Here is a 26,830-nt window from a genome sequence, read left to right as displayed (position 1 = left end):
ACAGTGATGATTCATGTTCTGCTTGGAAAGGAGAATCTGGAAATGCATGCATTTTCATTACTCTCTGTATGACTGAAGATAAAGCTAACTAAGAAGAATCGCTATTTCAACACATAGCCCAACATGGCTTCCACGCAAACATACAAAGTAGGGGAATGTCAAGCTCTGCGTTGTATTAGCAATACCATGCGAGTTCAGAATTGATATCCAAATGCAGTCTGGGACACCAGTTCACTTTTCGGCATGTTTACAGGGAGGCCTGCTCTCAACAACTCGTATAAGCCCTATTAATGGGATGGGAGAATTCAACATTTACAACTCAAGTTTGCAGCCCAGTGAAAGACCAGATCTGAAAGACAGTGATGATTCATGTTCTGCTTGGAAAGGAGAATCTGGAAATGCATGAATTTTCATTACTCTCTGTATGCCTGAAGAGAAACCTAACTGAGAAGAATCGCTATTTCAACACATAGCCCAACATGGCCTCCACGCAAACATACAAAGTAGGGGAATGTCAAGCTCTGCGTTGTATTAGCAATACCATGCGAGTTTAGAATTGACATCCAAATTCAGTCTAGGACACCCGTTCAATTGCTGGCATCGTCACAGGGAGGCCTGCTCCCAGCAACTCGTATGAGCCCTATCAATGGGAAGGCAGAATTCACGTTTTACAACTCAAGTTTGCAGCCCAGTGAAAGACCAGATCTGAAAGACAGTGATGATTCATGTTCTGCTTGGAAAGGAGAATCTGGAAATGCATGCATTTTCATTACTCTCTGTATGCCTGAAGATAAAGCTAACTAAGAAGAATCGCTATTTCAACACATAGCCCAACATGGCCTCCACGCAAACATACAAAGTAGGGGAATGTAAAGCTCTGCGTTGTATTAGCAATACCATGCGAGTTTAGAATTGACATCCAAATTCAGTCTAGGACACCCGTTCAATTTCTGGCATCGTCACAGGGAGGCCTGCTCCCAGCAACTCGTATGAGCCCTATCAATGGGAAGGCAGAATTCACCTTTTACAACTCAAGTTTGCAGCCCAGTGAAAGACCAGATCTGAAAGACAGTGATGATTCATGTTCTGCTTGGAAAGGAGAATCTGGAAATGCATGCATTTTCATTACTCTCTGTATGACTGAAGATAAAGCTAACTAAGAAGAATCGCTATTTCAACACATAGCCCAACATGGCTTCCACGCAAACATACAAAGTAGGGGAATGTCAAGCTCTGCGTTGTATTAGCAATACCATGCGAGTTCAGAATTGATATCCAAATGCAGTCTGGGACACCAGTTCAGTTTTCGGCATGTTTACAGGGAGGCCTGCTCTCAACAACTCGTATAAGCCCTATCAATGGGATGGGAGAATTCAACATTTACAACTCAAGTTTGCAGCCCAGTGAAAGACCAGATCTGAAAGACAGTGATGATTCATGTTCTGCTTGGAAAGGAGAATCTGGAAATGCATGAATTTTCATTACTCTCTGTATGCCTGAAGAGAAACCTAACTTCGAAGAATCGCTATTTCAACACATAGCCCAACATGGCCTCCACGCAAACATACAAAGTAGGGGAATGTCAAGCTCTGCGTTGTATTAGCAATACCATGCGAGTTTAGAATTGACATCCAAATTCAGTCTAGGACACCCGTTCAATTTCTGGCATCGTCACAGGGAGGCCTTCTCCCAGCAACTCGTATGAGCCCTATCAATGGGAAGGCAGAATTCACCTTTTACAATTCAAGTTTGCAGCCCTGTGAAAGACCAGATCTGAAAGACAGTGATGATTCATGTTCTGCTAGGAAAGGAGAATTTGGAAATGCATGCATTTTCATTAGTCTCTGTATGCCTGAAGAGAAAGCTAACTCAGTAGAATCGCTATTTTAACACATTGCCCCACATGGCCTCCACACAAACGTACACAGTAGGGGAAAGGCAAGCTCTGCGTTGTATGAGCAATAACATGCGAGTTCAGAATTGATACCAAATGCAGTCTAGGACACCCGTTCAATTTCTGGCATCGACACAGGGAGGCCTGCTCTCAGCAACTCGTATGAGCCCTATCAATGGGAAGGCAGAATTCACCTTTTACAACTCATGTTTGCAGCCCAGTGAAAGACCAGATCTGAAAGACAGTGATGATTCATGTTCTGCTTGGAAAGGAGAATCTGGAAATGCATGAATTTTCATTACTCTCTGTATGCCTGAAGAGAAACCTAACTGAGAAGAATCGCTATTTCAACACATAGCCCAACATGGCCTCCACGCAAACATACAAAGTAGGGGAATGTCAAGCTCTGCGTTGTATTAGCAATACCATGCGAGTTTAGAATTGACATCCAAATTCAGTCTAGGACACCCGTTCAATTGCTGGCATCGTCACAGGGAGGCCTGCTCCCAGCAACTCGTATGAGCCCTATCAATGGGAAGGCAGAATTCACGTTTTACAACTCAAGTTTGCAGCCCAGTGAAAGACCAGATCTGAAAGACAGTGATGATTCATGTTCTGCTTGGAAAGGAGAATCTGGAAATGCATGCATTTTCATTACTCTCTGTATGCCTGAAGATAAAGCTAACTAAGAAGAATCGCTATTTCAACACATAGCCCAACATGGCCTCCACGCAAACATACAAAGTAGGGGAATGTAAAGCTCTGCGTTGTATTAGCAATACCATGCGAGTTTAGAATTGACATCCAAATTCAGTCTAGGACACCCGTTCAATTTCTGGCATCGTCACAGGGAGGCCTGCTCCCAGCAACTCGTATGAGCCCTATCAATGGGAAGGCAGAATTCACCTTTTACAACTCAAGTTTGCAGCCCAGTGAAAGACCAGATCTGAAAGACAGTGATGATTCATGTTCTGCTTGGAAAGGAGAATCTGGAAATGCATGCATTTTCATTACTCTCTGTATGACTGAAGATAAAGCTAACTAAGAAGAATCGCTATTTCAACACATAGCCCAACATGGCTTCCACGCAAACATACAAAGTAGGGGAATGTCAAGCTCTGCGTTGTATTAGCAATACCATGCGAGTTCAGAATTGATATCCAAATGCAGTCTGGGACACCAGTTCAGTTTTCGGCATGTTTACAGGGAGGCCTGCTCTCAACAACTCGTATAAGCCCTATCAATGGGATGGGAGAATTCAACATTTACAACTCAAGTTTGCAGCCCAGTGAAAGACCAGATCTGAAAGACAGTGATGATTCATGTTCTGCTTGGAAAGGAGAATCTGGAAATGCATGAATTTTCATTACTCTCTGTATGCCTGAAGAGAAACCTAACTGAGAAGAATCGCTATTTCAACACATAGCCCAACATGGCCTCCACGCAAACATACAAAGTAGGGGAATGTCAAGCTCTGCGTTGTATTAGCAATACCATGCGAGTTTAGAATTGACATCCAAATTCAGTCTAGGACACCCGTTCAATTTCTGGCATCGTCACAGGGAGGCCTTCTCCCAGCAACTCGTATGAGCCCTATCAATGGGAAGGCAGAATTCACCTTTTACAATTCAAGTTTGCAGCCCTGTGAAAGACCAGATCTGAAAGACAGTGATGATTCATGTTCTGCTAGGAAAGGAGAATTTGGAAATGCATGCATTTTCATTAGTCTCTGTATGCCTGAAGAGAAAGCTAACTCAGTAGAATCGCTATTTTAACACATTGCCCCACATGGCCTCCACACAAACGTACACAGTAGGGGAAAGGCAAGCTCTGCGTTGTATGAGCAATAACATGCGAGTTCAGAATTGATACCAAATGCAGTCTAGGACACCCGTTCAATTTCTGGCATCGACACAGGGAGGCCTGCTCTCAGCAACTCGTATGAGCCCTATCAATGGGAAGGCAGAATTCACCTTTTACAACTCATGTTTGCAGCCCAGTGAAAGACCAGATCTGAAAGACAGTGATGATTCATGTTCTGCTTGGAAAGGAGAATCTGGAAATGCATGAATTTTCATTACTCTCTGTATGCCTGAAGAGAAACCTAACTGAGAAGAATCGCTATTTCAACACATAGCCCAACATGGCCTCCACGCAAACATACAAAGTAGGGGAATGTCAAGCTCTGCGTTGTATTAGCAATACCATGCGAGTTTAGAATTGACATCCAAATTCAGTCTAGGACACCCGTTCAATTGCTGGCATCGTCACAGGGAGGCCTGCTCCCAGCAACTCGTATGAGCCCTATCAATGGGAAGGCAGAATTCAGGTTTTACAACTCAAGTTTGCAGCCCAGTGAAAGACCAGATCTGAAAGACAGTGATGATTCATGTTCTGCTTGGAAAGGAGAATCTGGAAATGCATGCATTTTCATTACTCTCTGTATGCCTGAAGATAAAGCTAACTAAGAAGAATCGCTATTTCAACACATAGCCCAACATGGCCTCCACGCAAACATACAAAGTAGGGGAATGTAAAGCTCTGCGTTGTATTAGCAATACCATGCGAGTTTAGAATTGACATCCAAATTCAGTCTAGGACACCCGTTCAATTTCTGGCATCGTCACAGGGAGGCCTGCTCCCAGCAACTCGTATGAGCCCTATCAATGGGAAGGCAGAATTCACCTTTTACAACTCAAGTTTGCAGCCCAGTGAAAGACCAGATCTGAAAGACAGTGATGATTCATGTTCTGCTTGGAAAGGAGAATCTGGAAATGCATGCATTTTCATTACTCTCTGTATGACTGAAGATAAAGCTAACTAAGAAGAATCGCTATTTCAACACATAGCCCAACATGGCTTCCACGCAAACATACAAAGTAGGGGAATGTCAAGCTCTGCGTTGTATTAGCAATACCATGCGAGTTCAGAATTGATATCCAAATGCAGTCTGGGACACCAGTTCAGTTTTCGGCATGTTTACAGGGAGGCCTGCTCTCAACAACTCGTATAAGCCCTATCAATGGGATGGGAGAATTCAACATTTACAACTCAAGTTTGCAGCCCAGTGAAAGACCAGATCTGAAAGACAGTGATGATTCATGTTCTGCTTGGAAAGGAGAATCTGGAAATGCATGAATTTTCATTACTCTCTGTATGCCTGAAGAGAAACCTAACTGAGAAGAATCGCTATTTCAACACATAGCCCAACATGGCCTCCACGCAAACATACAAAGTAGGGGAATGTCAAGCTCTGCGTTGTATTAGCAATACCATGCGAGTTTAGAATTGACATCCAAATTCAGTCTAGGACACCCGTTCAATTTCTGGCATCGTCACAGGGAGGCCTTCTCCCAGCAACTCGTATGAGCCCTATCAATGGGAAGGCAGAATTCACCTTTTACAATTCAAGTTTGCAGCCCTGTGAAAGACCAGATCTGAAAGACAGTGATGATTCATGTTCTGCTAGGAAAGGAGAATTTGGAAATGCATGCATTTTCATTAGTCTCTGTATGCCTGAAGAGAAAGCTAACTCAGTAGAATTGCTATTTTAACACATTGCCCCACATGGCCTCCACACAAACGTACACAGTAGGGGAAAGGCAAGCTCTGCGTTGTATGAGCAATAACATGCGAGTTCAGAATTGATACCAAATGCAGTCTAGGACACCCGTTCAATTTCTGGCATCGACACAGGGAGGCCTGCTCTCAGCAACTCGTATGAGCCCTATCAATGGGAAGGCAGAATTCACCTTTTACAACTCATGTTTGCAGCCCAGTGAAAGACCAGATCTGAAAGACAGTGATGATTCATGTTCTGCTTGGAAAGGAGAATCTGGAAATGCATGCATTTTCATTACTCTCTGTATGACTGAAGAGAAAGCTAACTAAGAAGAATCGCTATTTCAACACATAGCCCAACATGGCCTCCACGCAAACATACAAAGTAGGGGAATGTAAAGCTCTGCGTTGTATTAGCAATAACATGCGAGTTCAGAATTGATATCCAAATGCAGTCTAGGACACCCGTTCAATTTCTGGCATCGTCACAGGGAGGCCTGCTCTCAGCAACTCGTATGAGCCCTATCAATGGGAAGGCAGAATTCACCTTTTACAACTCAAGTTTGCAGCCCAGTGAAAGACCAGATCTGAAAGACAGTGATGATTCATGTTCTGCTTGGAAAGGAGAATCTGGAAATGCATGCATTTTCATTACTCTCTGTATGACTGAAGATAAAGCTAACTAAGAAGAATCGCTATTTCAACACATAGCCCAACATGGCTTCCACGCAAACATACAAAGTAGGGGAATGTCAAGCTCTGCGTTGTATTAGCAATACCATGCGAGTTCAGAATTGATATCCAAATGCAGTCTGGGACACCAGTTCACTTTTCGGCATGTTTACAGGGAGGCCTGCTCTCAACAACTCGTATAAGCCCTATCAATGGGATGGGAGAATTCAACATTTAAAACTCAAGTTTGCAGCCCAGTGAAAGACCAGATCTGAAAGACAGTGATGATTCATGTTCTGCTTGGAAAGGAGAATCTGGAAATGCATGAATTTTCATTACTCTCTGTATGCCTGAAGAGAAACCTAACTGAGAAGAATCGCTATTTCAACACCTAGCCCAACATGGCCTCCACGCAAACATACAAAGTAGGGGAATGTCAAGCCAGGCGTTGTATTAGCAATACCATGCGAGTTTAGAATTGACATCCAAATTCAGTCTAGGACACCCGTTCAATTTCTGGCATCGTCACAGGGAGGCCTGCTCCCAGCAACTCGTATGAGCGCTATCAATGGGAAGGCAGAATTCACCTTTTACAACTCAAGTTTGCAGCCCAGTGAAAGACCAGATCTGAAAGACAGTGATGATTCATGTTCTGCTTGGAAAGGAGAATCTGGAAATGCATGCATTGTCATTACTCTCTGTATGACTGAAGATAAAGCTAACTAAGAAGAATCGCTATTTCAACACATAGCCCAACATGACCTCCACGCAAACATACAAAGTAGGGGAATGTAAATCTCTGCGTTGTATTAGCAATAACATGCGAGTTCAGAATTGATATCCAAATGCAGTCTAGGACACCCGTTCAATTTCTTGCATCGTCACAGGGAGGCCTGCTCTCAGCAACTCGTATGAGCCCTATCAATGGGAAGGCAGAATTCACCTTTTACAACTCAAGTTTGCAGCCCAGTGAAAGACCAGATCTGAAAGACAGTGATGATTCATGTTCTGCTTGGAAAGGAGAATCTGGAAATGCATGAATTTTCATTACTCTCTGTATGCCTGAAGAGAAACCTAACTGAGAAGAATCGCTATTTCAACACATAGCCCAACATGGCCTCCATGCAAACATACAAAGTAGGGGAATGTCAAGCTCTGCGTTGTATTAGCAATACCATGCGAGTTCAGAATTGATATCCAAATGCAGTCTGGGACACCAGTTCAGTTTTCGGCATGTTTACAGGGAGGCCTGCTCTCAACAACTCGTATAAGCCCTATCAATTTGATGGGAGAATTCAACATTTACAACTCAAGTTTGCAGCCCAGTGAAAGACCAGATCTGAAAGACAGTGATGATTCATGTTCTGCTTGGAAAGGAGAATCTGGAAATGCATGAATTTTCATTACTCTCTGTATGCCTGAAGAGAAACCTAACTGAGAAGAATCGCTATTTCAACACATAGCCCAACATGGCCTCCACGCAAACATACAAAATAGGGGAATGTCAAGCTCTGCGTTGTATTAGCAATACCATGCGAGTTTAGAATTGACATCCAAATTCAGTCTAGGACACCCGTTCAATTTCTGGCATCGTCACAGGGAGGCCTGCTCCCAGCAACTCGTATGAGCGCTATCAATGGGAAGGCAGAATTCACCTTTTACAACTCAAGTTTGCAGCCCAGTGAAAGACCAGATCTGAAAGACAGTGATGATTCATGTTCTGCTTGGAAAGGAGAATCTGGAAATGCATGCATTTTCATTACTCTCTGTATGACTGAAGATAAAGCTAACTAAGAAGAATCGCTATTTCAACACATAGCCCAACATGGCCTCCACGCAAACATACAAAGTAGGGGAATGTAAAGCTCTGCGTTGTATTAGCAATAACATGCGAGTTCAGAATTGATATCCAAATGCAGTCTAGGACACCCGTTCAATTTCTGGCATCGTCACAGGGAGGCCTGCTCTCAGCAACTCGTATGAGCCCTATCAATGGGAAGGCAGAATTCACCTTTTACAACTCAAGTTTGCAGCCCAGTGAAAGACCAGATCTGAAAGACAGTGATGATTCATGTTCTGCTTGGAAAGGAGAATCTGGAAATGCATGCATTTTCATTACTCTCTGTATGACTGAAGATAAAGCTAACTATGAAGAATCGCTATTTCAACACATAGCCCAACATGGCTTCCACGCAAACATACAAAGTAGGGGAATGTCAAGCTCTGCGTTGTATTAGCAATACCATGCGAGTTCAGAATTGATATCCAAATGCAGTCTGGGACACCAGTTCAGTTTTCGGCATGTTTACAGGGAGGCCTGCTCTCAACAACTCGTATAAGCCCTATCAATTTGATGGGAGAATTCAACATTTACAACTCAATTTTGCAGCCCAGTGAAAGACCAGATCTGAAAGACAGTGATGATTCATGTTCTGCTTGGAAAGGAGAATCTGGAAATGCATGAATTTTCATTACTCTCTGTATGCCTGAAGAGAAACCTAAATGAGAAGAATCGCTATTTCAACACATAGCCCAACATGGCCTCCACGCAAACATACAAAGTAGGGGAATGTCAAGCTCTGCGTTGTATTAGCAATACCATGCGAGTTTAGAATTGACATCCAAATTCAGTCTAGGACACCCGTTCAATTTCTGGCATCGTCACAGGGAGGCCTGCTCCCAGCAACTCGTATGAGCGCTATCAATGGGAAGGCAGAATTCACCTTTTACAACTCAAGTTTGCAGCCCAGTGAAAGACCAGATCTGAAAGACAGTGATGATTCATGTTCTGCTTGGAAAGGAGAATCTGGAAATGCATGCATTTTCATTACTCTCTGTATGACTGAAGATAAAGCTAACTAAGAAGAATCGCTATTTCAACACATAGCCCAACATGGCCTCCACGCAAACATACAAAGTAGGGGAATGTAAAGCTCTGCGTTGTATTAGCAATAACATGCGAGTTCAGAATTGATATCCAAATGCAGTCTAGGACACCCGTTCAATTTCTGGCATCGTCACAGGGAGGCCTGCTCTCAGCAACTCGTATGAGCCCTATCAATGGGAAGGCAGAATTCACCTTTTACAACTCAAGTTTGCAGCCCAGTGAAAGACCAGATCTGAAAGACAGTGATGATTCATGTTCTGCTTGGAAAGGAGAATCTGGAAATGCATGAATTTTCATTACTCTCTGTATGCCTGAAGAGAAACCTAACGGAGACGAATCGCTATTTCAACACATAGCCCAACATAGCCTCCACGCAAACATACAAAGTAGGGGAATGTCAAGCTCTGCGTTGTATTAGCAATACCATGCGAGTTTAGAATTGACATCCAAATTCAGTCTAGGACACCCGTTCAATTTCTGGCATCGTCACAGGGAGGCCTGCTCTCAGCAACTCGTATCAGCCCTATCAATGGGAAGGCAGAATTCACCTTTTACAACTCAAGTTTGCAGCCCTGTGAAAGACCAGATCTGAAAGACAGTGATGATTCATGTTCTGCTAGGAAAGGAGAATTTGGAAATGCATGCATTTTCATTAGTCTCTGTATGCCTGAAGAGAAAGCTAACTCAGTAGAATCGCTATTTTAACACATTGCCCCACATGGCCTCCACACAAACGTACACAGTAGGGGAAAGCCAAGCTCTGCGTTGTATTAGCAATAACATGCGAGTTCAGAATTGATATCCAAATGCAGTCTAGGACACCCGTTCAATTTCTGGCATCGACACAGGGAGGCCTGCTCTCAGCAACTCGTATGAGCCCTATCAATGGGAAGGCAGAATTCACCTTTTACAACTCATGTTTGCAGCCCAGTGAAAGACCAGATCTGAAAGACAGTGATGATTCATGTTCTGCTTGGAAAGGAGAATCTGGAAATGCATGCATTTTCATTACTCTCTGTATGACTGAAGAGAAAGCTAACTAAGAAGAATCGCTATTTCAACACATAGCCCAACATGGCCTCCACGCAAACATACAAAGTAGGGGAATGTAAAGCTCTGCGTTGTATTAGCAATAACATGCAAGTTCAGAATTGATATCCAAATGCAGTCTAGGACACCCGTTCAATTTCTGGCATCGTCACAGGGAGGCCTGCTCTCAGCAACTCGTATGAGCCCTATCAATGGGAAGGCAGAATTCACCTTTTACAACTCAAGTTTGCAGCCCAGTGAAAGACCAGATCTGAAAGACAGTGATGATTCATGTTCTGCTTGGAAAGGAGAATCTGGAAATGCATGCATTTTCATTACTCTCTGTATGACTGAAGATAAAGCTAACTGTGAAGAATCGCTATTTCAACACATAGCCCAACATGGCTTCCACGCAAACATACAAAGTAGGGGAATGTCAAGCTCTGCGTTGTATTAGCAATACCATGCGAGTTCAGAATTGATATCCAAATGCAGTCTGGGACACCTTTTCAGTTTTCGGCATGTTTACAGGGAGGCCTGCTCTCAACAACTCGTATAAGCCCAATCAATGGGATGGGAGAATTCAACGTTTACAACTCAAGTTTGCAGCCCAGTGAAAGACCAGATCTGAAAGACAGTGATGATTCATGTTCTGCTTGGAAAGGAGAATCTGGAAATCCATGAATTTTCATTACTCTTTGTATGCCTGAAGAGAAACCTAACTGAGAAGAATCGCTATTTCAACACATAGCCCAACATGGCCTCCACGCAAACATACAAAGTAGGGGAATGTCAAGCTCTGCGTTGTATTAGCAATACCATGCCAGTTTAGAATTGACATCCAAATTCAGTCTAGGACACCCGTTCAATTTCTGGCATCGTCACAGGGAGGCCTGCTCCCAGCAACTCGTATGAGCGCTATCAATGGGAAGGCAGAATTCACCTTTTACAACTCAAGTTTGCAGCCCAGTGAAAGACCAGATCTGAAAGACAGTGATGATTCATGTTCTGCTTGGAAAGGAGAATCTGGAAATGCATGCATTTTCATTACTCTCTGTATGACTGAAGATAAAGCTAACTAAGAAGAATCGCTATTTCAACACATAGCCCAACATGGCTTCCACGCAAACATACAAAGTAGGGGAATGTCAAGCTCTGCGTTGTATTAGCAATACCATGCGAGTTCAGAATTGATATCCAAATGCAGTCTGGGACACCTTTTCAGTTTTCGGCATGTTTACAGGGAGGCCTGCTCTCAACAACTCGTATAAGCCCAATCAATGGGATGGGAGAATTCAACGTTTACAACTCAAGTTTGCAGCCCAGTGAAAGACCAGATCTGAAAGACAGTGATGATTCATGTTCTGCTTGGAAAGGAGAATCTGGAAATGCATGAATTTTCATTACTCTCTGTATGCCTGAAGAGAAACCTAACTGAGAAGAATCGCTATTTCAACACATAGCCCAACATGGCCTCCACGCAAACATACAAAGTAGGGGAATGTCAAGCTCTGCGTTGTATTAGCAATACCATGCGAGTTTAGAATTGACATCCAAATTCAGTCTAGGACACCCATTCAATTTCTGGCATCGTCACAGGGAGGCCTGCTCCCAGCAACTCGTATGAGCGCTATCAATGGGAAGGCAGAATTCACCTTTTACAACTCAAGTTTGCAGCCCTGTGAAAGACCAGATCTGAAAGACAGTGATGATTCAAGTTCTGCTAGGAAAGGAGAATTTGGAAATGCATGCATTTTCATTAGTCTCTGTATGCCTGAAGAGAAAGCTAACTAAGTAGAATCGCTATTTTAACACATTGCCCCACATGGCCTCCACACAAACGCACACAGTAGGGGAAAGCCAAGCTCTGCGTTGTATTAGCAATAACATGCGAGTTCAGAATTGATATCCAAATGCAGTCTAGGACACCCGTTCAATTTCTGGCATCGAGACAGGGAGGCCTGCTCCCAGCAACTCGTATGAGCCCTATCAATGGGAAGGCAGAATTCAACTTTTACAACTCGAGTTTGCAGCCCAATGAAAGACCATGTCTGAAAGACAGTTGATGATTCATGTTCTGCTTGGAAAGGAGAATCTGGAAATGCATGAATTTTCATTACTCTCTGTATGCCTGAAGAGAAACCTAACTGAGAAGAATCGCTATTTCAACACATAGCCCAACATGGCCTCCACGCAAACATACAAAGTAGGGGAATGTCAAGGTCTGCGTTGTATTAGCAACACCATGCGAGTTCCGAATTGACATCCAAATGCCATCTTGGACACCGGTTCAGTTTCTGGCAACCTCACATGAGACCTGCTCTCAGCAACTCCTATCAGCCGTATCAATGGGAAGGCAGAATTCACCTTTTACAACTCATGTTTGCAGCCCAGTGAAAGACCAGATCTGAAAGACAGTGATGATTCATGTTCTGCTTGGAAAGGAGAATCTGGAAATGCATGCATTTTCATTACTCTTTGTATGACTGAAGAGAAAGCTAACTAAGAAGAATCGCTATTTCAACACATAGCCCAACATGGCCTCCACGCAAACATACAAAGTAGGGGAATGTCAAGCTCTGCGTTGTATTAGCAATACCATGCGAGTTTAGAATTGACATCCAAATTCAGTCTAGGACACCCGTTCAATTTCTGGCATCGTCACAGGGAGGCCTGCTCCCAGCAACTCGTATGAGCCCTATCAATGGGAAGGCAGAATTCAACTTTTACAACTCGAACTTGCAGCCCAGTGAAAGACCATATCTGAAAGACAGTGATGATTCATGTTCTGCTAGGAAAGGAGAATTTGGAAATGCATGCATTTTCATTAGTCTCTGTATGCCTGAAGAGAAAGCTAACTGAGAAGAATCGCAATTTTCACAAATTGCCCAACATGGCCTCCACGCAAACATACAAAGTAGGGGAATGTAAAGCTCTGCGTTGTATTAGCAATAACATGCGAGTTCAGAATTGACATCCAAATTCAGTCTAGGACACCCGTTCAATTTCTGGCATCGTCACAGGGAGGCCTGCTCCCAGCAACTCGTATGAGCCCTATCAAGGGGAAGGCAGAATTCACCTTTTACAACTCAAGTTTGCAGCCCAGTGAAAGACCAGATCTGAAAGACAGTGATGATTCATGTTCTGCTTGGAAAGGAGAATCTGGAAATGCATGCATTTTCATTACTCTCTGTATGACTGAAGATAAAGCTAACTAAGAAGAATCGCTATTTCAACACATAGCCCAACATGGCCTCCACGCAAACATACAAAGTAGGGGAATGTAAAGCTCTGCGTTGTATTAGCAATAACATGCGAGTTCAGAATTGATATCCAAATGCAGTCTAGGACACCCGTTCAATTTCTGACATCGTCACAGGGAGGCCTGCTCTCAGCAACTCGTATGAGCCCTATCAATGGGAAGGCAGAATTCACCTTTTACAACTCAAGTTTGCAGCCCAGTGAAAGACCAGATCTGAAAGACAGTGATGATTCATGTTCTGCTTGGAAAGGAGAATCTGGAAATGCATGCATTTTCATTACTCCCTGTATGCCTGAAGAGAAACCTAAATGAGAAGAATCGCTATTTCAACACATAGCCCAACATGGCCTCCACGCAAACATACAAAGTAGGGGAATGTCAAGCTCTGCGTTGTATTAGCAATACCATGCGAGTTTAGAATTGACATCCTAATTCAGTCTAGGACACCCGTTCAATTTCTGGCATCGTCACAGGGAGGCCTGCTCCCAGCAACTCGTATGAGCCCTATCAATGGGAAGGCAGAATTCACCTTTTACAACTCAGGTTTGCAGCCCTGTGAAAGACCAGATCTGAAAGACAGTGATGATTCATGTTCTGCTTGGAAAGGAGAATCTGGAAATGCATGAATTTTCATTACTCTCTGTATGACTGAAGAGAAAGCTAACTAAGAAGAATCGCTATTTCAACACATAGCCCAACATGGCTTCCACGCAAACATACAAAGTAGGGGAATGTCAAGCTGTGCGTAGTATTAGCAATACCATGCGAGTTTAGAATTGCCATCCAAATTCAGTCTAGGACACCTGTTCAATTTCTGGCATCGTCACAGGGAGGCCTGCTCCCAGCAACTCGTATGAGCCCTATCAATGGGAAGGCAGAATTCACCTTTTACAACTCAAGTTTGCAGCCCAGTGAAAGACCAGATCTGAAAGACAGTGATGATTCATGTTCTGCTTGGAAAGGAGAATCTGGAAATGCATGCATTTTCATTACTCTCTGTATGACTGAAGATAAAGCTAACTAAGAAGAATCGCTATTTCAACACATAGCCCAACATGGCCTCCACGCAAACATACAAAGTAGGGGAATGTAAAGCTCTGCGTTGTATTAGCAATAACATGCGAGTTCAGAATTCATATCCAAATGCAGTCTAGGACACCCGATCAATTTCTGGCATCGACACAGGGAGGCCTGCTCTCAGCAACTCGTATGAGCCCTATCAATGGGAAGGCAGAATTCACCTTTTACAACTCAAGTTTGCAGCCCAGTGAAAGACCAGATCTGAAAGACAGTGATGATTCATGTTCTGCTAGGAAAGGAGAATCTGGAAATGCATGAATTTTCATTACTCTCTATATGCCTGAAGAGAAAGCTAACTGAGAAGAATCGCTATTTCAAAACATAGCCCAACATGGCCTCCACGCAAACATACAAAGTAGGGGAATGTCAAGGTCTGCGTTGTATTAGCGATACCATGAGAGTTTGGAATTGACATCCAAATGCAGTCTAGGACACCGGTTCAATTTCTGGCATTGTCACAGGGAGGCCTGCTCTCAGCAACTCGTATGAGCCCTATCAATGGGAAGGCAGAATTCAACTTTTACAACCCGAGCTTGCAGCCCAGTGAAAGACCATATCTGAAAGACAGTGATGATTCATGTTCTGCTAGGAAAGGAGAATTTGGAAATGCATGCATTTTCATTAGTCTCTGTATGCCTGAAGAGAAAGCTAACTCAGTAGAATCGCTATTTTAACACATTGCCCCACATGGCCTCCACACAAACGTACACAGTAGGGGAAAGCCAAGCTCTGCGTTGTATTAGCAACACCATGCGAGTTCCGAATTGACATCCAAATGCCATCTTGGACACCGCTTCAGTTTCTGGCAACCTCACATGAGACCTGCTCTCAGCAACTCCTATCAGCCGTATCAATGGGAAGGCAAAATTCAACTTTTACAACTCGAGTTTGCAGCCCAATGAAAGACCATATCTGAAAGACAGTTGATGATACATGTTCTGCTTGTAAACTAGAATGTCGGAATCTATGTATTTTGAGGAATCTCTGAAGAGGAAGCTAACTCAGAAATTGACATCCAAATGCAGTCTTGGACAGCGGTTCCGTTTCTGGCATCGTCACCGGGAGGCCTATGAGCCCAATCAATGGGCAGAATTCAAGTTTTACAACTCGAGTTTGCAGCCCAGTGAAAGACCAGCTCTGAAAGACAGTGACGATTCATGTTCTGCTTGGAAAGGAGAATCCGGAAATGCCTGCATTTTCATTTATCTCTGTCTGCTTGAAGAGAAAGCTAACTGAGAAGAATCGCTATTTTCACAAATTGCCCAACATGGCCTCCGCACAAACGAACACAATAGGGGAACGTCAAGCTCTGCGTTGTATTAGCAATACCATGCGAGTTCAGAATGGACATCCAAATGCAGTCTAGGACACCGGTTCAGTTGCTGGCATCGTCACAGGGAGGCCTGCTCCCAGCAACTCGTATGAGCCCTATCAATGGGAAGGCAGAATTCACCTTTTACAACTCATGTTTGCAGCCCAGTGAAAGACCAGATCTGAAAGACAGTGATGATTCATGTTCTGCTTGGAAAGGAGAATCTGGAAATGCATGCATTTTCATTACTCTCTGTATGACTGAAGAGAAAGCTAACTAAGAAGAATCGCTATTTCAACACATAGCCCAACATGGCCTCCACGCAAACATACAAAGTAGGGGAATGTCAAGCTCTGCGTTGTATTAGCAATACCATGCGAGTTTAGAATTGACATCCAAATTCAGTCTAGGACACCTGTTCAATTTCTGGCATCGTCACAGGGAGGCCTGCTCCCAGCAACTCGTATGAGCCCTATCAATGGGAAGGCAGAATTCACCTTTTACAACTCAAGTTTGCAGCCCAGTGAAAGACCAGATCTGAAAGACAGTGATGATTCATGTTCTGCTTGGAAAGGAGAATCTGGAAATGCATGCATTTTCATTACTCTCTGTATGACTGAAGATAAAGCTAATTAAGAAGAATCGCTATTTCAACACATAGCCCAACATGGCCTCCACGCAAACATACAAAGTAGGGGAATGTAAAGCTCTGCTTTGTATTAGCAATAACATGCGAGTTCAGAATTGATATCCAAATGCAGTCTAGGACACCCGTTCAATTTCTGGCATCGTCACAGGGAGGCCTGCTCTCAGCAACTCGTATGAGCCCTATCAATGGGAAGGCAGAATTCACCTTTTACAACTCAAGTTTGCAGCCCAGTGAAAGACCAGATCTGAAAGACAGTGATGATTCATGTTCTGCTTGGAAAGGAGAATCTGGAAATGCATGCATTTTCATTACTCTCTGTATGACTGAAGATAAAGCTAACTAAGAAGAATCGCTATTTCAACACATAGCCCAACATGGCTTCCACGCAAACATACAAAGTAGGGGAATGTCAAGCTCTGCGTTGTATTAGCAATACCATGCGAGTTCAGAATTGATATCCAAATGCAGTCTGGGACACCTTTTCAGTTTTCGGCATGTTTACAGGGAGGCCTGCTCTCAACAACTCGTATAAGCCCAATCAATGGGATGGGAGAATTCAACGTTTACAACTCAAGTTTGCAGCCCAGTGAAAGACCAGATCTGAAAGACAGTGATGATTCATGTTCTGCTTGGAAAGGAGAATCTGGAAATGCATGAATTTTCATTACTCTCTGTATGCCTGAAGAGAAACCTAACTGAGAAGAATCGCTATTTCAACACATAGCCCAACATGGCCTCCACGCAAACATACAAAGTAGGGGAATGTCAAGCTCTGCGTTGTATTAGCAATACCATGCGAGTTTAGAATTGACATCCAAATTCAGTCTAGGACACCCATTCAATTTCTGGCATCGTCACAGGGAGGCCTGCTCCCAGCAACTCGTATGAGCGCTATCAATGGGAAGGCAGAATTCACCTTTTACAACTCAAGTTTGCAGCCCTGTGAAAGACCAGATCTGAAAGACAGTGATGATTCAAGTTCTGCTAGGAAAGGAGAATTTGGAAATGCATGCATTTTCATTAGTCTCTGTATGCCTGAAGAGAAAGCTAACTAAGTAGAATCGCTATTTTAACACATTGCCCCACATGGCCTCCACACAAACGCACACAGTAGGGGAAAGCCAAGCTCTGCGTTGTATTAGCAATAACATGCGAGTTCAGAATTGATATCCAAATGCAGTCTAGGACACCCGTTCAATTTCTGGCATCGAGACAGGGAGGCCTGCTCCCAGCAACTCGTATGAGCCCTATCAATGGGAAGGCAGAATTCAACTTTTACAACTCGAGTTTGCAGCCCAATGAAAGACCATGTCTGAAAGACAGTTGATGATTCATGTTCTGCTTGGAAAGGAGAATCTGGAAATGCATGAATTTTCATTACTCTCTGTATGCCTGAAGAGAAACCTAACTGAGAAGAATCGCTATTTCAACACATAGCCCAACATGGCCTCCACGCAAACATACAAAGTAGGGGAATGTCAAGGTCTGCGTTGTATTAGCAACACCATGCGAGTTCCGAATTGACATCCAAATGCCATCTTGGACACCGGTTCAGTTTCTGGCAACCTCACATGAGACCTGCTCTCAGCAACTCCTATCAGCCGTATCAATGGGAAGGCAGAATTCACCTTTTACAACTCATGTTTGCAGCCCAGTGAAAGACCAGATCTGAAAGACAGTGATGATTCATGTTCTGCTTGGAAAGGAGAATCTGGAAATGCATGCATTTTCATTACTCTTTGTATGACTGAAGAGAAAGCTAACTAAGAAGAATCGCTATTTCAACACATAGCCCAACATGGCCTCCACGCAAACATACAAAGTAGGGGAATGTCAAGCTCTGCGTTGTATTAGCAATACCATGCGAGTTTAGAATTGACATCCAAATTCAGTCTAGGACACCCGTTCAATTTCTGGCATCGTCACAGGGAGGCCTGCTCCCAGCAACTCGTATGAGCCCTATCAATGGGAAGGCAGAATTCAACTTTTACAACTCGAACTTGCAGCCCAGTGAAAGACCATATCTGAAAGACAGTGATGATTCATGTTCTGCTAGGAAAGGAGAATTTGGAAATGCATGCATTTTCATTAGTCTCTGTATGCCTGAAGAGAAAGCTAACTGAGAAGAATCGCAATTTTCACAAATTGCCCAACATGGCCTCCACGCAAACATACAAAGTAGGGGAATGTAAAGCTCTGCGTTGTATTAGCAATAACATGCGAGTTCAGAATTGACATCCAAATTCAGTCTAGGACACCCGTTCAATTTCTGGCATCGTCACAGGGAGGCCTGCTCCCAGCAACTCGTATGAGCCCTATCAAGGGGAAGGCAGAATTCACCTTTTACAACTCAAGTTTGCAGCCCAGTGAAAGACCAGATCTGAAAGACAGTGATGATTCATGTTCTGCTTGGAAAGGAGAATCTGGAAATGCATGCATTTTCATTACTCTCTGTATGACTGAAGATAAAGCTAACTAAGAAGAATCGCTATTTCAACACATAGCCCAACATGGCCTCCACGCAAACATACAAAGTAGGGGAATGTAAAGCTCTGCGTTGTATTAGCAATAACATGCGAGTTCAGAATTGATATCCAAATGCAGTCTAGGACACCCGTTCAATTTCTGACATCGTCACAGGGAGGCCTGCTCTCAGCAACTCGTATGAGCCCTATCAATGGGAAGGCAGAATTCACCTTTTACAACTCAAGTTTGCAGCCCAGTGAAAGACCAGATCTGAAAGACAGTGATGATTCATGTTCTGCTTGGAAAGGAGAATCTGGAAATGCATGCATTTTCATTACTCCCTGTATGCCTGAAGAGAAACCTAAATGAGAAGAATCGCTATTTCAACACATAGCCCAACATGGCCTCCACGCAAACATACAAAGTAGGGGAATGTCAAGCTCTGCGTTGTATTAGCAATACCATGCGAGTTTAGAATTGACATCCTAATTCAGTCTAGGACACCCGTTCAATTTCTGGCATCGTCACAGGGAGGCCTGCTCCCAGCAACTCGTATGAGCCCTATCAATGGGAAGGCAGAATTCACCTTTTACAACTCAGGTTTGCAGCCCTGTGAAAGACCAGATCTGAAAGACAGTGATGATTCATGTTCTGCTTGGAAAGGAGAATCTGGAAATGCATGAATTTTCATTACTCTCTGTATGACTGAAGAGAAAGCTAACTAAGAAGAATCGCTATTTCAACACATAGCCCAACATGGCTTCCACGCAAACATACAAAGTAGGGGAATGTCAAGCTGTGCGTAGTATTAGCAATACCATGCGAGTTTAGAATTGCCATCCAAATTCAGTCTAGGACACCTGTTCAATTTCTGGCATCGTCACAGGGAGGCCTGCTCCCAGCAACTCGTATGAGCCCTATCAATGGGAAGGCAGAATTCACCTTTTACAACTCAAGTTTGCAGCCCAGTGAAAGACCAGATCTGAAAGACAGTGATGATTCATGTTCTGCTTGGAAAGGAGAATCTGGAAATGCATGCATTTTCATTACTCTCTGTATGACTGAAGATAAAGCTAACTAAGAAGAATCGCTATTTCAACACATAGCCCAACATGGCCTCCACGCAAACATACAAAGTAGGGGAATGTAAAGCTCTGCGTTGTATTAGCAATAACATGCGAGTTCAGAATTCATATCCAAATGCAGTCTAGGACACCCGATCAATTTCTGGCATCGACACAGGGAGGCCTGCTCTCAGCAACTCGTATGAGCCCTATCAATGGGAAGGCAGAATTCACCTTTTACAACTCAAGTTTGCAGCCCAGTGAAAGACCAGATCTGAAAGACAGTGATGATTCATGTTCTGCTAGGAAAGGAGAATCTGGAAATGCATGAATTTTCATTACTCTCTATATGCCTGAAGAGAAAGCTAACTGAGAAGAATCGCTATTTCAAAACATAGCCCAACATGGCCTCCACGCAAACATACAAAGTAGGGGAATGTCAAGGTCTGCGTTGTATTAGCGATACCATGAGAGTTTGGAATTGACATCCAAATGCAGTCTAGGACACCGGTTCAATTTCTGGCATTGTCACAGGGAGGCCTGCTCTCAGCAACTCGTATGAGCCCTATCAATGGGAAGGCAGAATTCAACTTTTACAACCCGAGCTTGCAGCCCAGTGAAAGACCATATCTGAAAGACAGTGATGATTCATGTTCTGCTAGGAAAGGAGAATTTGGAAATGCATGCATTTTCATTAGTCTCTGTATGCCTGAAGAGAAAGCTAACTCAGTAGAATCGCTATTTTAACACATTGCCCCACATGGCCTCCACACAAACGTACACAGTAGGGGAAAGCCAAGCTCTGCGTTGTATTAGCAACACCATGCGAGTTCCGAATTGACATCCAAATGCCATCTTGGACACCGCTTCAGTTTCTGGCAACCTCACATGAGACCTGCTCTCAGCAACTCCTATCAGCCGTATCAATGGGAAGGCAAAATTCAACTTTTACAACTCGAGTTTGCAGCCCAATGAAAGACCATATCTGAAAGACAGTTGATGATACATGTTCTGCTTGTAAACTAGAATGTCGGAATCTATGTATTTTGAGGAATCTCTGAAGAGGAAGCTAACTCAGAAATTGACATCCAAATGCAGTCTTGGACAGCGGTTCCGTTTCTGGCATCGTCACCGGGAGGCCTATGAGCCCAATCAATGGGCAGAATTCAAGTTTTACAACTCGAGTTTGCAGCCCAGTGAAAGACCAGCTCTGAAAGACAGTGACGATTCATGTTCTGCTTGGAAAGGAGAATCCGGAAATGCCTGCATTTTCATTTATCTCTGTCTGCTTGAAGAGAAAGCTAACTGAGAAGAATCGCTATTTTCACAAATTGCCCAACATGGCCTCCGCACAAACGAACACAATAGGGGAACGTCAAGCTCTGCGTTGTATTAGCAATACCATGCGAGTTCAGAATGGACATCCAAATGCAGTCTAGGACACCGGTTCAGTTGCTGGCATCGTCACAGGGAGGCCTGCTCCCAGCAACTCGTATGAGCCCTATCAATGGGAAGGCAGAATTCACCTTTTACAACTCATGTTTGCAGCCCAGTGAAAGACCAGATCTGAAAGACAGTGATGATTCATGTTCTGCTTGGAAAGGAGAATCTGGAAATGCATGCATTTTCATTACTCTCTGTATGACTGAAGAGAAAGCTAACTAAGAAGAATCGCTATTTCAACACATAGCCCAACATGGCCTCCACGCAAACATACAAAGTAGGGGAATGTCAAGCTCTGCGTTGTATTAGCAATACCATGCGAGTTTAGAATTGACATCCAAATTCAGTCTAGGACACCTGTTCAATTTCTGGCATCGTCACAGGGAGGCCTGCTCCCAGCAACTCGTATGAGCCCTATCAATGGGAAGGCAGAATTCACCTTTTACAACTCAAGTTTGCAGCCCAGTGAAAGACCAGATCTGAAAGACAGTGATGATTCATGTTCTGCTTGGAAAGGAGAATCTGGAAATGCATGCATTTTCATTACTCTCTGTATGACTGAAGATAAAGCTAATTAAGAAGAATCGCTATTTCAACACATAGCCCAACATGGCCTCCACGCAAACATACAAAGTAGGGGAATGTAAAGCTCTGCTTTGTATTAGCAATAACATGCGAGTTCAGAATTGATATCCAAATGCAGTCTAGGACACCCGTTCAATTTCTGGCATCGTCACAGGGAGGCCTGCTCTCAGCAACTCGTATGAGCCCTATCAATGGGAAGGCAGAATTCACCTTTTACAACTCAAGTTTGCAGCCCAGTGAAAGACCAGATCTGAAAGACAGTGATGATTCATGTTCTGCTTGGAAAGGAGAATCTGGAAATGCATGCATTTTCATTACTCTCTGTATGACTGAAGATAAAGCTAACTAAGAAGAATCGCTATTTCAACACATAGCCCAACATGGCCTCCACGCAAACATACAAAGTAGGGGAATGTAAAGCTCTGCGTTGTATTAGCAATAACATGCGAGTTCAGAATTCATATCCAAATGCAGTCTAGGACACCCGTTCAATTTCTGGCATCGAGACAGGGAGGCCTGCTCTCAGCAACTCGTATGAGCCCTATCAATGGGAAGGCAGAATTCACCTTTTACAACTCAAGTTTGCAGCCCAGTGAAAGACCAGATCTGAAAGACAGTGATGATTCATGTTCCGCTTGGAAAGGAGAATCTGGAAAGGCATGAATTTTCATTACTCTCTGTATGCCTGAAGAGAAAGCTATCTGAGAAGAATCGCTATTTCAAAACATAGCCCAACATGGCCTCCACGCAAACATACAAAGTATGGGAATGTCAAGCTCTGCGTTGTATTAGCAATACCATGCGAGTTTAGAATTGACATCCAAATTCAGTCTAGGACACCTGTTCAATTTCTGGCATCGACACAGGGAGGCCTGCTCTCAGCAACTCGTATGAGCCCTATCAATGGGAAGGCAGAATTCACCTTTTACAACTCAAGTTTGCAGCCCAGTGAAAGACCAGATCTGAAAGACAGTGACGATTCATGTTCTGTTTGGAAAGGAGAATCCGGAAATGCCTGCATTTTCATTTATCTCTGTCTGCTTGAAGAGAAAGCTAACTGAGAAGAATCGCTATTTTCACAAATTGCCCAACATGGCCTCCGCACAAACGAACACAATAGGGGAACGTCAAGCTCTGCGTTGTATTAGCAATACCATGCGAGTTCAGAATGGACATCCAAATGCAGTCTAGGACACCGGTTCAGTTGCTGGCATCGTCACAGGGAGGCCTGCTCCCAGCAACTCGTATGAGCCCTATCAATGGGAAGGCAGAATTCAACTTTTACAACCCGAGCTTGCAGCCCAGTGAAAGACCATATCTGAAAGACAGTGATGATTCATGTTCTGCTAGGAAAGGAGAATTTGGAAATGCATGCATTTTCATTAGTCTCTGTATGCCTGAAGAGAAAGCTAACTCAGTAGAATCGCTATTTTAACACATTGCCCCACATGGCCTCCACACAAACGTACACAGTAGGGGAAAGCCAAGCTCTGCGTTGTATTAGCAACACCATGCGAGTTGCGAATTGACATCCAAATGCCATCTTGGACACCGGTTCAGTTTCTGGCAACCTCACATGAGACCTGCTCTCAGCAACTCCTATCAGCCGTATCAATGGGAAGGCAAAATTCAACTTTTACAACTCGAGTTTGCAGCCCAATGAAAGACCATATCTGAAAGACAGTTGATGATACATGTTCTGCTTGTAAACTAGAATGTCGGAATCTATGTATTTTGAGGAATCTCTGAAGAGGAAGCTAACTCAGAAATTGACATCCAAATGCAGTCTTGGACAGCGGTTCCGTTTCTGGCATCGTCACCGGGAGGCCTATGAGCCCAATCAATGGGCAGAATTCAAGTTTTACAACTCGAGTTTGCAGCCCAGTGAAAGACCAGCTCTGAAAGACAGTGACGATTCATGTTCTGCTTGGAAAGGAGAATCCGGAAATGCCTGCATTTTCATTTATCTCTGTCTGCTTGAAGAGAAAGCTAACTGAGAAGAATCGCTATTTTCACAAATTGCCCAACATGGCCTCCGCACAAACGAACACAATAGGGGAACGTCAAGCTCTGCGTTGTATTAGCAATACCATGCGAGTTCAGAATGGACATCCAAATGCAGTCTAGGACACCGGTTCAGTTGCTGGCATCGTCACAGGGAGGCCTGCTCCCAGCAACTCGTATGAGCCCTATCAATGGGAAGGCAGAATTCACCTTTTACAACTCATGTTTGCAGCCCAGTGAAAGACCAGATCTGAAAGACAGTGATGATTCATGTTCTGCTTGGAAAGGAGAATCTGGAAATGCATGCATTTTCATTACTCTCTGTATGACTGAAGAGAAAGCTAACTAAGAAGAATCGCTATTTCAACACATAGCCCAACATGGCCTCCACGCAAAAATACAAAGTAGGGGAATGTCAAGCTCTGCGTTGTATTAGCAATACCATGCGAGTTTAGAATTGACATCCAAATTCAGTCTAGGACACCTGTTCAATTTCTGGCATCGTCACAGGGAGGCCTGCTCCCAGCAACTCGTATGAGCCCTATCAATGGGAAGGCAGAATTCACCTTTTACAACTCAAGTTTGCAGCCCAGTGAAAGACCAGATCTGAAAGACAGTGATGATTCATGTTCTGCTTGGAATGGAGAATCTGGAAATGCATGCATTTTCATTACTCTCTGTATGACTGAAGATAAAGCTAATTAAGAAGAATCGCTATTTCAACACATAGCCCAACATGGCCTCCACGCAAACATACAAAGTAGGGGAATGTAAAGCTCTGCGTTGTATTAGCAATAACATGCGAGTTCAGAATTGATATCCAAATGCAGTCTAGGACACCCGTTCAATTTCTGGCATCGTCACAGGGAGGCCTGCTCTCAGCAACTCGTATGAGCCCTATCAATGGGAAGGCAGAATTCACCTTTTACAACTCAAGTTTGCAGCCCAGTGAAAGACCAGATCTGAAAGACAGTGATGATTCATGTTCCGCTTGGAAAGGAGAATCTGGAAAGGCATGAATTTTCATTACTCTCTGTATGCCTGAAGAGAAAGCTAACTGAGAAGAATCGCTATTTCAAAACATAGCCCAACATGGCCTCCACGCAAACATACCAAGTATGGGAATGTCAAGCTCTGCGTTGTATTAGCAATACCATGCGAGTTTAGAATTGACATCCAAATTCAGTCTAGGACACCCGTTCAATTTCTGGCATCGACACAGGGAGGCCTGCTCTCAGCAACTCGTATGAGCCCTATCAATGGGAAGGCAGAATTCACCTTTTACAACACAAGTTTGCAGCCCAGTGAAAGACCAGATCTGAAAGACAGTGACGATTCATGTTCTGCTTGGAAAGGAGAATCCGGAAATGCCTGCATTTTCATTTATCTCTGTCTGCTTGAAGAGAAAGCTAACTGAGAAGAATCGCTATTTTCACAAATTGCCCAACATGGCCTCCGCACAAACGAACACAATAGGGGAACGTCAAGCTCTGCGTTGTATTAGCAATAACATGCGAGTTCAGAATTGATATCCAAATGCAGTCTAGGACACCCGTTCAATTTCTGGCATCGTCACAGGGAGGCCTGCTCTCAGAAACTCGTATGAGCCCTATCAATGGGAAGGCAGAATTCACCTTTTACAACTCAAGTTTGCAGCCCAGTGAAAGACTAGATCTGAAAGACAGTGATGATTCATGTTCTGCTTGGAAAGGAGAATCTGGAAATGCATGCATTTTCATTACTCTCTGTATGACTGAAGAGAAAGCTAACTAAGAAGAATCGCTATTTCAACACATAGCCCAACATGGCCTCCATGCAAACATACAAAGTAGGGGAATGTCAAGCTCTGCGTTGTATTAGCAATACCATGCGAGTTCAGAATTGATATCCAAATGCAGTCTGGGACACCAGTTCAGTTTCCGGCATGGTTACAGGAAGGCCTGCTCTCAACAACTCGTATAAGCCCTATTAATGGGATGGGAGAATTTAACATTTACAACTCAAGTTTGCAGCCCAGTGAAAGACCAGATCTGAAAGACAGTGATGATTCATGTTCTGCTTGGAAAGGAGAATCTGGAAATGCATGCATGTTCATTACTCTCTGTATGCCTGAAGAGAAACCTAAATGAGAAGAATCGCTATTTCAACACATAGCCCAACATGGCCTCCACGCAAACATACAAAGTAGGGGAATGTCAAGCTCTGCGTTGTATTAGCAATACCATGCGAGTTTAGAATTGACATCCAAATTCAGTCTAGGACACCCGTTCAATTTCTGGCATCGTCACAGGGAGGCCTGCTCTCAGCAACTCGTATGAGCCCTATCAATGGGAAGGCAGAATTCACCTTTTACAACTCAAGTTTGCAGCCCAGTGAAAGACCAGATCTGAAAGACAGTGATGATTCATGTTCTGCTTGGAAAGGAGAATCTGGAAATGCATGCATTTTCATTACTCTCTGTATGACTGAAGATAAAGCTAACTAAGAAGAATCGCTAATTCAACACATAGCCCAACATGGCCTCCACGCAAACGTACAAAGTAGGGGAATGTCAAGCTCTGCGTTGTATTAGCAATACCATGCGAGTTTAGAATTGACATCGAAATTCAGTCTAGGACACCTGTTCAATTTCTGGCATCGTCACAGGGAGGCCTGCTCCCAGCAACTCGTATGAGCCCTATCAATGGGAAGGCAGAATTCACCTTTTACAACTCAAGTTTGCAGCCCAGTGAAAGACCAGATCTGAAAGACAGTGATGATTCATGTTCTGCTTGGAAAGGAGAATCTGGAAATGCATGCATTTTCATTACTCTCTGTATGACTGAAGATAAAGCTAATTAAGAAGAATCGCTATTTCAACACATAGCCCAACATGGCCTCCACGCAAACATACAAAGTAGGGGAATGTAAAGCTCTGCGTTG

This window comes from Candoia aspera, chromosome 12, assembly GCF_035149785.1.
Source record: "Candoia aspera isolate rCanAsp1 chromosome 12, rCanAsp1.hap2, whole genome shotgun sequence".
NCBI lineage: Eukaryota > Metazoa > Chordata > Lepidosauria > Squamata > Boidae > Candoia > Candoia aspera.
The sequence above is the reverse complement of the archived record's forward strand: the minus strand, read 5'-3'. Positions refer to the sequence as shown.